The following is a 12,503-nucleotide window of genomic DNA, read 5'->3' on the forward strand; positions in this document are numbered from 1 at the left end:
TCACAACAAGGTTAGCTATTAGGCTGGCCATAGTGGGGGTAACATAAGTAGTATCATGCACTTGGGACTCGCAAACATGCTAATGTGGTAGGCAATTAAAGAAGAGAGAGATGGTTATAGTAACATAGGTAGATACCGTAACATAATAAATGTGATGCTACTATGTGTCATGCATGGCAATAAATGAGACCACCTATGATACTAATCTATGATACTATGCACTATAGAGGTAGTAACATAGACTAGTAACATATGCATGTTACTAGTCTAAGTTACTCCCCACTATGACCAGCCTTAGAGGACCACTACCTCCCTTCTAGTTTAAAGGGCTCGATTCAAAAATTTCACCTACTCTTAGCAAGATAGTAGAGGCGGTGGAATAGTTTTTGAATTCTGCAAAAGTACTCAACTAGTGTTGTCGTTCTTCACAAAAAAATGTGTTTACCAATGTATGCATGAACACTAGTTACTCTAACCCCCCTCTCTACTTTAATTCTTTGCCACATCAGCATGTTTGCTATTCCCGTGTGCATGATACCAGCTAAGATACCACCATTATGGCCAGCCTTAATCATCGCATGCAATAATTTAGTGCACCTTGAAATATGAACATGTGTGGGGCGTGTATGTTTTTAATGACTTGAGACTATACCTAGCCCGGCATGCAATATGACTTATTATGCACCGTTCCCCATACCTGCAGGAAGCCCGTTCGTCTCCAAATCTTTTCCTCTCCATGTGTGGAAACAATATGCCTGCCAAACTCTCCTTCTCCCTCTGGCGGTCCCACCACTCCACCCCGTGTGAAAAAAATCTGCATGCATGACTCTCCTCCCCCCACGCTCGTCCAATCCGTTGTGACCAGCAATATTTCCACCCCTCCGCTCCCCCGTAATTTACTCCAACAAATATGCCCACGTAGCTGTTACTTAACTGCAGGTGCATTGGGTCACTGACATATGGGCCCAACAGGGGTCTGGCCCACATGTCAGTGACGCAACTGGACCTGCAGTTAAGTCAGTGCAGCTCAGTCCATATCTTACGTAGGTGTGCCATTGCTCGCTATAAATACTGTGCCTCCCACGACATCGCTATCTCCTCCCCCTCACGTTCACGTTCATCGCTATCTCCTCCCCCTCCCTCTCACGTCGACCACCATGGCATCGCCCCTCCCAAGCCCTAGGAGCCCCTCGCTGCACCGCGCGGACGGTCACGCGTCGCCATTCTGTTCCTCGCCGCCACTAGTCGAGGAGGACGCGTCGGTGTTCTGCTCCTCGCCACTACGCGACGCGTCGCCGTTCCGTTCCTCGCCGCTACGCGACGCGTCGCCGTTCCGTTCCTCGCTGCTACGCGACGCGTCGCCGTTCCGTTCCTCGCCGCTACGCGACGTGTCGCCGTTCCGTTCCTCGCCGCCACTAGTCGAGGAGGACGCGTCGGCGTTCCGCTCCTCGCGGCGACACAACGTGTCGCCGTTCCGTTCCTCGCCGCCACTAGTCGAGGAGGACGCGCCGGCGTTCCGCTCCTCGCCGCGACGTGTCGAGGTGGACGCGTCCGCGTTCCCAATCTCGCCAGCACGCGCGCCGGAGGACGCGTCGGCTCCCCGCTACGAGGAGAACGCCGCACCGCCCGCCGAGCCCCCCAGCCTTGAGGAGCTTCGGAAAGAAATGGATGTCGCCTTGTGGGAGGCTTTGCCTCCAGCAGAGCGCACCAAAATAGAGGCGGAGAAGAAGGCCGAGGAAGAGAAGTGCACCGCGGAACAAGCTGCCTGGGAGGCCTATGTGGCGTCTGAGAGAGTCAGGCAATTGGCTCTTTGGCAGAAGGCTCGTGCGAGGGCCGTGATGGTGGCGGAGGACGCCCGTGCCGACGCCCTTAGTGTAGTCGGGCCCAAGTGCCTCATCTACGCTTGGCGGTACGTGGACCGGGTGCATGCTTCCAGCGAGGAGAAGTACCTGTTGGCGCCGGATCACCACACCGGTCAGATCGCGCTCGCCCACCGGCAAGCCGCCAATCAGCACCACACGAGTTGCGAGGCTGAGGAAGAGGCGTTGTGTCGGCGCGCTGGGAAACGGCCGCGCACCAGGGCACTCGTGGCGTGCCGCAAGCGCTCCTGCGAGCGCCGTGGCTTTTAGGAGGAGTATAATTTTTGTTTCGTAAGGCAATCTCATTAGTTTTGGGACGCAAATGATAAATCCCAAACGTTCAGGAATTTTTAGCATCCTTAATTAAGTATGTAAAAGGGAAAGTTTGGAAACCTTGTGTATTCGTACGCATTTTGCAAGTACGTGCATATAGCACAAACTTTACTATATACTATCGCACTACACGTCTCTCTCGATATATGCTTGCAGACTGTGCTACTCCCTCCGTCCAGGTCAATAAGTCATCTTTGGTTGTGCACCGTGACCAAGAAGGAGGGAAGACTTATACACCTAGACGGAGGGAGTACTACTATTACTTATGTACGTGCATATCACGTTTTAACATTACAATACGGTTTTTGTAAAAGTAGAAAAACAACACTAGTCAAGCTTGTGAAACGATTCAATGCAAAACAATTGCAAAAATGCTCGTTTGATTGTTTACTTTTAGCTTCCTTCTCTGTGGTTATATCTCTGTCATACTTTGTACGGAGTATCTCACTGGTTGGAAAGGCATGCAAATTCCCAAACCGCTTCCTACACCCTGTATCGAATTTTTTGCCTAACAAGTTGTGCCGTGCAATTGGAATTCCAACTTGAGTACTACTACTAGTAGGAGTACCAGGGGCCAGTTCTTTTTGGATTCTAGATTAGTAATCCCATAACTACTACCTCCGTCCTGGTTTATTGGTCCCCATTGTAATATGTGTCAAATTTTGATCATTGATTTAACTAATGAAATGTTAGTGCATGTCACATGCACTACTCCATCCGTCTAGGTGAGTAAGTCATCTTAGGCTGTGCACCGTGACCAAGGAGGAGGAGAAAACAAGAAACGTTAATGTTTATTTGCTAATTAATAGTATTGCATGCAATGAACTAACCACTGCATGTCGTGTTTGATATCTCAAGTCATTAAAAGCATGCACACTCTTTATCTCTTATTGGTTGATATGTCAAGAAACAAGAAACGAGGTACGGAGTAGAAGTTAATGCACCGCGCCTAACTGTTTTGGGATTATTTGGTTTTCGTAAGATGACTTACACACCTAGACGGAGGGATTACAATGGTGAGGAATAAACCAGTTAAATCTTTGGTCAAAATTTAGCACAAATTACAATGGTGAGGAATAAACCAGGACGGAGTAGTAGTTTAGAAGCCCAAATAAATGAGTGAGGCGCCTTATTGTTACTCTCCACTGTGACTAGTCTTGTGGGAAAAGCTGGGGAAGCCGCCAAAAGAACTGGCCCTAGGAGTAGTAGCTAGGGATCGAGTGTGCGAGATGAACCGGAGAAAGTAAATGCAGAGAGATGAAATGCAAAAAGACGGAGGGATGTGATGGTTGCTTGTCCGTTTATTTTACCAGGCCACTTATTACTGGGAGTGGTTGGGTTTTGTGATATGACGGCTTTACTGCCGCGCCACGAGCGGGGTGAGAGGTGAGACTCCCGTGCAGCGCCGCCCTCTACACTTGTACTACATCGGTCGTGGTTTATTAGTCCCCCATTGAATTTGACTGAAGATTTAACTGACAAAATGTTAGTGCATGTCAACAAAAACTATATCGTTGGATTCGTATTTGAACATAGTTTTGAATGATATAATTTTAGGTGACATGCATCAGCATTTATCGTACTATATATAATGTTAGTTCAATTTTTGGTCGTACTAATCTATAGTAGTAAGGTGCCCGTGCGTTGCACCGAAGAGTGAAATGCATTGATCGGGGAGTTGTTTATTTTGACAAAGGATGTGGGGGTCATCTCATGTGTAACGGGTATCGATAGGTTTCTTCGGATATTATTTCATCTCTAGAGCTCACAAACATCCGGGTGAAATAGATAAAAAGGTATCTTTTGCAAACAAAAGCGTTCAACTGTTCAACCTGCATCCAAAACTTGTGAAGAAATAACACTTATTGTGCTTTGCAAGAAATGATCTTTAAGAATTAGTTTTTGAGTATCGATTGTTATACATGTTGGCTACAGATGACATGGCACTTTCTTATAGTCAACAGTTGGCTATACTATTAAGTAATATTAACCATGCCCTTATACACCTAGACGGAGGGATTAAATCAGGATGACTTGCAAGCGGGCAGAGGAGATGTAAGAAATGGTTCATCGTAAGTCTTTCACCAGTACTGTAGTAAAAATTCATACATGGAAGATTCTAGACTAAACCATAAACGGATACACTTTTATTCATGCGCGATACTCCAATAGATCAAGATTCTGCATGGAAGTCTCCACATGCTTAGACAGCGGATTACATTGAGCGAAGACTAATGATCAACATTTAACTTGATAATGCATATGTCTAGGTGAACCTCCTTGGAGTCCCCGTGCACCGCCTCGGCGGGTAAAGGATGCCATGGGTTTTCCAAGTCCACATTGGCGGGATAGTCCCAGCTCCCCAGAGTCCAAGTCCGTTCGATGAGGCCGGTGTCGCCGCCCACGCGACCCGGAGGGGTAGTAACACTGACCACACACCCATACATCGGCCTCGTGTCAGTGTCAGCGTCAGCGGCGTCACCCCTGACGCACATTACAGAGCGGGGCGGCGACCTGCGTGGGCCTCGCCGGTGCCCACAATCAAGAGGAAGACGCTGTCGTCCTCCTCCGAGACTAGCAGGCGGCGGTGATCCTCCAGCGACTCCGGCATGGTGAACGGGTAGCACGTCTCGTACTTGATGTTCTCCGCCAAGGGCCAGCAGTGACCGCTGCACGCATCCGTGAGGTGATGCACCATGTCCGCCGGTGAGCCACAAAACAGCATCAGGCACTCATAACAGTGGACGAAGGGCTCCTTGGAGGCATCGACCAGACCGTCCATGAAACGGGAGTGGCTGTAGGGGACGTTGCGCCAGTTGAATATATGACCAAGTTACTACGAGATTTAATCCGAATAAGCACAAAATAAATCATGACGGCTATAACAGAGATGAAACTAATCATGTGGACTAGCATAGTAGTAGGATACAGAGTAGAAACATGAATTCTATCACGATTTCGAACAGGAAGGACAGAAACACATACGGTGCAACGGGAGTAGCACCGTTGGCGTTGAGGTTGTCGCCCATGTCCAAACACCACGTAGACACGGTCTTTGAGCACGGTTCGTAGTCGTTCCACACTTGGGCATTGAAGTTTGTAACTATTTTAGATTAGAATATACTACTCCTCCGGTGCTAGTAGTAGAGCAGAGTCCTACTCTACTACTCTACTCAAGCAAGTTAGGGCATAACACTGTAGGGAGTACCAGTACTGTGATCACTCAAGCAAGTTTTCTGGCATCGACATGACCCTATGCTGCTGGTATGTGTCTCGTAAGTCAAGCGGCGTGCTGTAGTCATCATCACCTGTCCACTTCCCGCAGCACATATTCGCTTCTCCATCTTTGTCCGCACATAATCTCGTCCAATCTTCCATCCCCGCTAAGGCGCCTCCCCCCTCGTCCGAAACCCAAGCACTAACAATGGCAGAACCGAGCAGCGTCCGCCGAAAGAGTGGCTGGAATTCGCTCCCCACAGAGGTAATCAAGCTCATTGTTTCGCGTGTGGACAATCTCAGTACCATGCCGCTCGCCGCGTGCTCGTCGGGGCTGTACCGTTTACTCAAAGCCCTCAGGCCGGAGCTTTTTAAGCCAGCTCCTTGCTTGCTGATGCCGCCTGATCTTCAGAAACGGCGTGTCACGCAGCATAACGATCGTAGGGTGGCGAGCATCAACCCCCTTGACTGCGATCCGATCCCCGTCAGCCTCAACTACATTAACGGTATGTACTGGGTCGGCATGAACACGTCTTGGATGGTGCTCGTCGACGGTCGCGGCAGCTGGATGCTCGTGGAGGTCTACACCCGGCGATTGATCCCCCTTCCTTCGATTAACACTGCACTGCTTTGGCACCGCGGCCCAGAATACTCGGAATCTTACAGTAGCCAACATGATACCAAGTTTGATTTGCTCAAGGTTGTAATCTGCCAAGTGCCCACAAGATCTGCGAATTATAAAGACTTCAGGCTAATTGCGTTCTTCAACCGCGGTCTCGCCTATCTGACAGGTCACTGCGGTAAGTGGATAAATCTGCACGTCCATCGCAGGATCATACATCCTCCATGGTTCTCTGATGCCATTGAACACAAGGGCTTCATTTACGCTGTCGACTCCTTCTATGGCTGGACGTATTGCTGGCCTACTCCAGTCATCGCTACAAACGGCTGTTACAGCAGTATGTTACTTTCCTATGATATCATGATGGCTTGCTTATATTACTGTCAACATTTGCTGAAAAAATATTCATGCTCATAACATGCTGTTCTTAAGATTGACTAAATCAAGAGCCCTTTTTTATTTGACTCCAACTTGATATGATGTTGTAGGCCGCCTGGTGTCCCTACCCTTCCTAATCCCAGAACCTTTCAAAGAAAAGCGGCATGGCAGTTGCAGGTGGTTCCTGGCTCGATCAGACGACGGCGAAAGATTGATGATCGTTCGCACGTACCGGACGTGTTGTTTCGCGGAATACAATCACAGTCACTGCAAGGTCTTTGAGCAGGATCCCAGCTTCTCTGGGCCTTCAGGAATTTTTGACTGGAGGCTGGTAAGTAGCCTTGGTACACGCTCTCTGTTTGTCGGACTGAATTATCCGATTAACCAGGAGATAACCGACGGCAAGGATCATGATGGCAGCGCGGTTTCGTTCATCAGGCAAAACTGTGTGTACACAGCGTACCATGCGTCTCTGCATGCACCATACCCTGATATGTGCCGCCACGCTCTGCAGCCCAAAGTAGGAGAGAGGGTCGCAAGTATCAGACTTCGACCTGCTGGCTGGAGTTTCCCCCGTCAGGCACCCATCTGGTTCAAGCCGTCAGCCAATCTCCACAGCTTAATAAATAGTAACGTCTAACTGAGCCAGTTAGTTAGATGCGTACACTTGGTGTAGTAGGATCTTTATTTAGTTTGATGCATACACTTGTTCTTTTTTGGTAGCCCTTTTGTAATGATGGCTGATGTTTGGTTTGGAAGAGAGAGCTGCGTCTTCACTCTTCTGGCCTGCTTACTGCTTCTGTTGCACCCCCAGCCCTGGTTGCTGCTGCTGCTGTTTTCAATGTACAATCAGTAGTATATTTCGTCTGTTGGTTGAATAAATGTGTTGTTAGAACGACAAACACAATGTTTTGGAAGTCGTTGCACGGTTCGATCCTTTAGTGCCCCGTACCGTACGTAGCGCATACTATTTTTCGTACGGAACACATTTTCCACTTGTTGATAACATGCAGCCCACTGATGAAGGCCCAATAGAGAAGCCCATAATTAACTGGAAGGGAGGCTCTCACATGAATCCGGCCCAGGTACATGCTCATGGTCCCCTAAACATAAATAAGTAAATAAATAAATAAAGCTAAATGCTCATGCACCAGTTCTTTGGGAAAATAGGTAGCCCAGTATTTCTTTTTGAAGAATACCCAAGCTAGGCCTATTTGTTTTCTCCGAATTACTGGGCTGCAAATCTTTCAAGACGAGGAGGGATGCATTCCGGCCTGGCTTAAGAGTATGGTCAATGTCTGTTAAAAGTAATATCAAAAGGGGTTGAAAATTCCAAAAAAATTATAGCAAATGGGATATAAGTTTCTTTTTTTGTTTTTGTTCTTCACTGATATCTTATACGTATTTCATTGGATTTAACATGACATAGTACTAATTTATTTTTAAATTTGTTTTAGTATGGCTATTAATTTTTGGATTAAGAATATTTCGTTCCCCAGCAAAAATTTGCGAATTTTCAAAATTTCCCACATATTTAGTTAATTTTTTGACCCTGGTACTGACCAGAAAATGGCCAGCAATTCTAAAAATGGAAAACGGGCTGCAATAAATTCCATATGAATTAGAAAATGAGTAAAAATTATAAAAATAATAGCAAATGGGCTGTACACGCCACAGATTTCGAGGCTGACTTGTTTACGCAAGGCTTTGTCAGTGAACACACGATTCTAGCAGCAGTGACTGTTGGATGTCCATCCAACGGCCGACGTGCTTCTTCAATCTCTGATCTTCCTGCTCCAGCCGCCTAAACTAGCGCCGGCGGGACTGCCTGCTCCCTCCTCTTGTGGCCCGCTGTGATGCCGCGCAGGCTTCCCCGGCCCACCCTACTCCCTCCGCTGGCCTGGCCGCACGCAATCAACTGCCTCCTTATTACGCGAAAAAAATGATTCCTCCCACTGACATCTGGGGCGCACCGGTTGGGAGGCTGACCTGTGGGCCTACTAAGTTGACGCGTACGCAGGGCTTGTCAACTTAGTCAACAAACGATTCTAGCAGCAGTAACCGTTGGATTTGAATCGAACGGTCCTGCTGCTTCTTCAATCGCTGCTCTTCTTGCACCAGCCGCCCAAACCAGCGCCGGGGAGACCGCCTGCTCCTGCCTCCAGTGGCCGGCTGTGCTGCCGTTGAGGCCTCATCGCCCCCTACTACTCCCACCGCTAGCCAGGCCCTGCGGCGACGGCAGCCTCACACCGCAGCCGAACCAGTGAACCCTCGTACTCCTCTCCGCGTGGGCATCCACTGCCGCGTCTTCCCCGGCTCCGCGTCGTCCCCTTCCTAGGCCTCGCCGTCGTCCACCGCCTTGGTGCTCTCGGCGCGGCGTGGTCAACGTGGTCAACGACATTCCATCGGAAGAGTACTGTACGTGGAGAGGCTGACAGCTGGGTCCACGGCCACAGCCCAGTTTTTTTGTGATTTGCCAAGTAAGTCGCTTTGTCAGGCCTGTTGGGCTGCAAATCTTTCAAGACGAGGAGAGCTTTCATTCGGCTGGCCGAGAAAATGGCCCATCAGTAATGAGAAATGGGCTGTACATTTTTAAAACACATCAAACCGGCAATTAGTTTCAAATATCTTTTTTTTCATTTCGAGATTTTAAATTACATTAATTTTTATGCGTGGAGAATTTGTTGGATTTTATATTGATATACATTTATTTTTAAAATCAGTTTGAATGTGAGTCGAAATTTCGGGATTAAAAACAGTTCGGACCGCACCGAAATATGCAAAATTTCGTATAATTTTTTAACCGTGGCCACAATATGGGCTGTAATGCTAACAAAAAGAATATGGGCTCCAAAAAAACCTTAATAATTAGCAAATGGGCTGTAAATTATTAGAAATAATGGCAGATGGGCTGTATGCTGTTTTCCACAGATTTGAGGCTTTCCTAAAAAAAGGTTGACGCACAAGCAGTGACTGTTGGATGGCCATCCAACGGCCGTCGTGCTTCTTCAATCTCTGCTCTTCCTGCTCCAGCCGCTCAAACAAGCGCCGGCGGGACTGCCTGCTCCCTCCTCCCCGCGGCCGGCTCTGCTGCCGCGCAGGCCTCACCGCCCCACCGTACTCCCATCGCTGGCCTAGCCATCCCTCTACTCACCCACACCTGCTGTTATTCTCCGGCGACGGCAGACGAACCAGTAAACCCTCGTACAGTCGTACTCCCCTCCGCGTGGGAAACAACTGCCGAGTCTTCCCTGCCTCCGTGTCGTTCCCTTCCTAGGCCTCGCCGTCGTCCACCGCCCTGGTGCTCTCGGCGCGGCCTGGTCAACGTGGTCAACGACCGACATGCATCTGAAGTGGACTGTACGTGGAGAGGCCGACAGCTGGGTCCACGGCCGCACGCAAGGAAATGCCTCCTTATTACGCGCAAAATAATGATTCCTCCACCTGACATCAGGGACCCACCGAAAGGGCCTCTGTATTTCGCGAAAAAAACGTTACCGCCGCTGACAGCTCGGACCCACCAGCTATATCTTCGCACGCAAGGAAGTGCCTCCTTATTACGCACAAAAAAATGAATACTCCCCCTGTTAGCTGGGACCCAGTATAGTGGCAGGCTGACTTGTGGGCCTACTAAGTTGACGGGGACGGAGGGCTTTGTCAACTTAGTCAATATGCACGATTCTAGCTCCAGTGACCGTACGATGTCCATCCAACGGCCGTAGTGCTTCTTCAACCTCTGGTCTTCTTGCTCCAGCCGCCCAAACCAGCGCCGGTCGTGCCTCGTGCTCCTGCCTCCCGTGGCCGGCTGTGATGCGGCGGAGGCCTCACCGCCCCCTACTACTCCCACCGCTGGCCAGGCCATCCCTCTACTCACCCACACCCCCTGTTATTCTGCGGCGACGGCAGCCTCACACCGCAGCGAACCAGTGAACCCTCGTACTCCTCTACGTGTGGGCATCCACTGCCGCGTCTTCCCCGGCTCCGCGTCGTCCCCTTCCTAGGCCTCGCCGTCGTCCACTGCCCTGGTGCTCTCGGCGCGGCGTGGTCAACGTGGTCAAGGAACGGCTTCCATCGGGCGTGGACTGTACGTGGAGAGGCTGACAGCTGGGTCCACGGCCGCAGCAAGGAAGTGCCTCCTTATTACGTGCAAAATAATTATTCCTCCACATGACAGCGGGGACCCACCGGACGGGCCACCGTATTTCAAAAAAAAACGTTTCCCCCCTGACTGCTGGGACCCACCAGCTACATCTTCGCACGCAAGGAAGTGCCTGACAGTCGGGACCCACCTGGTCGAAGCGTACGTAGCGTTGTCATTCTAGTCGCGAACGTGTACGTACATATATACTGGTGGATGTAGAGGCGCACACGTATCGTAGTAGAGGCGCGCACGTAGCATGTACACGTACGTACAGCAGCCAGGGTGCAATAAAGAAAATACGGCCACGTATGTGTACATACGGGCGGGGTCTCGAACGCCTACTCGCGCATACGTACCGCCAGGGCTCGTGTACATGGCTGGGTCAGAACAGTGAAACAGCGTCGTCGTCGTGTTCATGGGGAGGCAACGGAATGCGTCGTGTTCATGGGGAGGCAACGGAATGCGTTGTGTTCATGGGGAGGCAACGAAATGCGTCGTGCTCATCGGGAGGCAACGGAACGCGTGGGAGCCAACCGGCTGGGTCAGAACGGAATGCATGGTCGTGTTCATCGGGAGGGCTTGGACGGAACAGGCGATGGAAACAAGGCCTGGCGTACCACAAAACGGAGGAAACGGACCTCCTACGTTCGGAACGGGGTCCTGTTGATCGGGAGGGGTGTGGCGTACCGCAAAACGGAGGAAACGGACCTCCTACGGTCGAAACGGGGGTCCTGTTGATCGGGAGGGGTGTGGCGTACCGCAAAACGGACGAAACGGACCTCCTACGGTTGAAACCGGGGTCCTGTTGATCGGGAGGGGTGTGGCGTACCGCAAAACGGACGAAACGGACCTCCTACGGTCGAAACGGGGGTCCTGTTCATCGGGAGGGGTGTGGCGTACCGCAAAGCGGGACTCCATGGGATACTGTTCATCTCCACCGTCGACCTCCTCCAGCCTCCACGAGCTACCGTCGACCTCCTCCAGCCTCCACGGGCTCCTTTTCATCCGGCCTCCACCATGCGCTACTCCACCGACTACTGTTCAACCACCCCTCCACCGTCTACTGTTCATCCAGCCCTCCGCACCACGGGGTCCTGTTCAACCACCCCTCCACGGGCACCCCTCCACCGTCTACTGTTCATCCAGCCCTCCACACCACGGGGTCCCGTTCATCCAGAGGCAACGCCACCGCTCACTGTTCATCCAACCCCCCCGCAACGCTCACTGTTCATCCAATCGATCGGCTTCAGTTAGCAGCAGTAGGGAAGGAATCCCTAGATCGGGTTCAGTTGACAGCCATCGATCGATCGCTTGGCAGACTAGTTCCTGACTGACTTGATAGTGCGATGAGCTTACTTGCTCTAGTTCTATCCTCAGGATTTACTTACCTGAGCTTTGATGACTCGACGGTGAATATTAAGGAAAGGAGAGCGAGGGGAAGAGGGGGCAGCCCTCGGCCCGATCATCCAATTCGCTCCGACGGATCGAGCATATGATTCTTTTCTTGATATTAACTTGCAGAAGTTTTTGATTGGTCTTTTTCATGTCATGGGATAACCCCCCCGAAAGAAGAGTGCAAGGACCACTAACGTAAACAAAGTAGAAAAAGCACCAATTTCTGTACCGGTTCCGGAAGAGCGAAGAAAAAGGGGATGTTTTGTTAATGGGAACAAGGAACTGTTTATAGCTGTCGACGTCAAGATCAGTCTCCTTTCCTTTCTCTTTTCGGGAGCAGAGCTGAAAAAGATGGAAAGGCTTAAAGAAGGTGACAAGAAGAGAAACTTATTAGTTCGTGAGGTCTCTCCACGGCAACAACGAGGAGGAGGAGATCCACATTTAGAGGGCGAGGGGTTCGAAACTCGGGGAGGTCTCGGGTTCAGTAACGCGTAGCCTGCAGTGCAATCGCTCGGGTTCAGTTAGAGCCCAACGCCTCGCTCGGGTTCAGTTAGAGCCA

This window comes from Triticum aestivum, chromosome 3D (genome assembly GCF_018294505.1).
Source record: "Triticum aestivum cultivar Chinese Spring chromosome 3D, IWGSC CS RefSeq v2.1, whole genome shotgun sequence".
NCBI lineage: Eukaryota > Viridiplantae > Streptophyta > Magnoliopsida > Poales > Poaceae > Triticum > Triticum aestivum.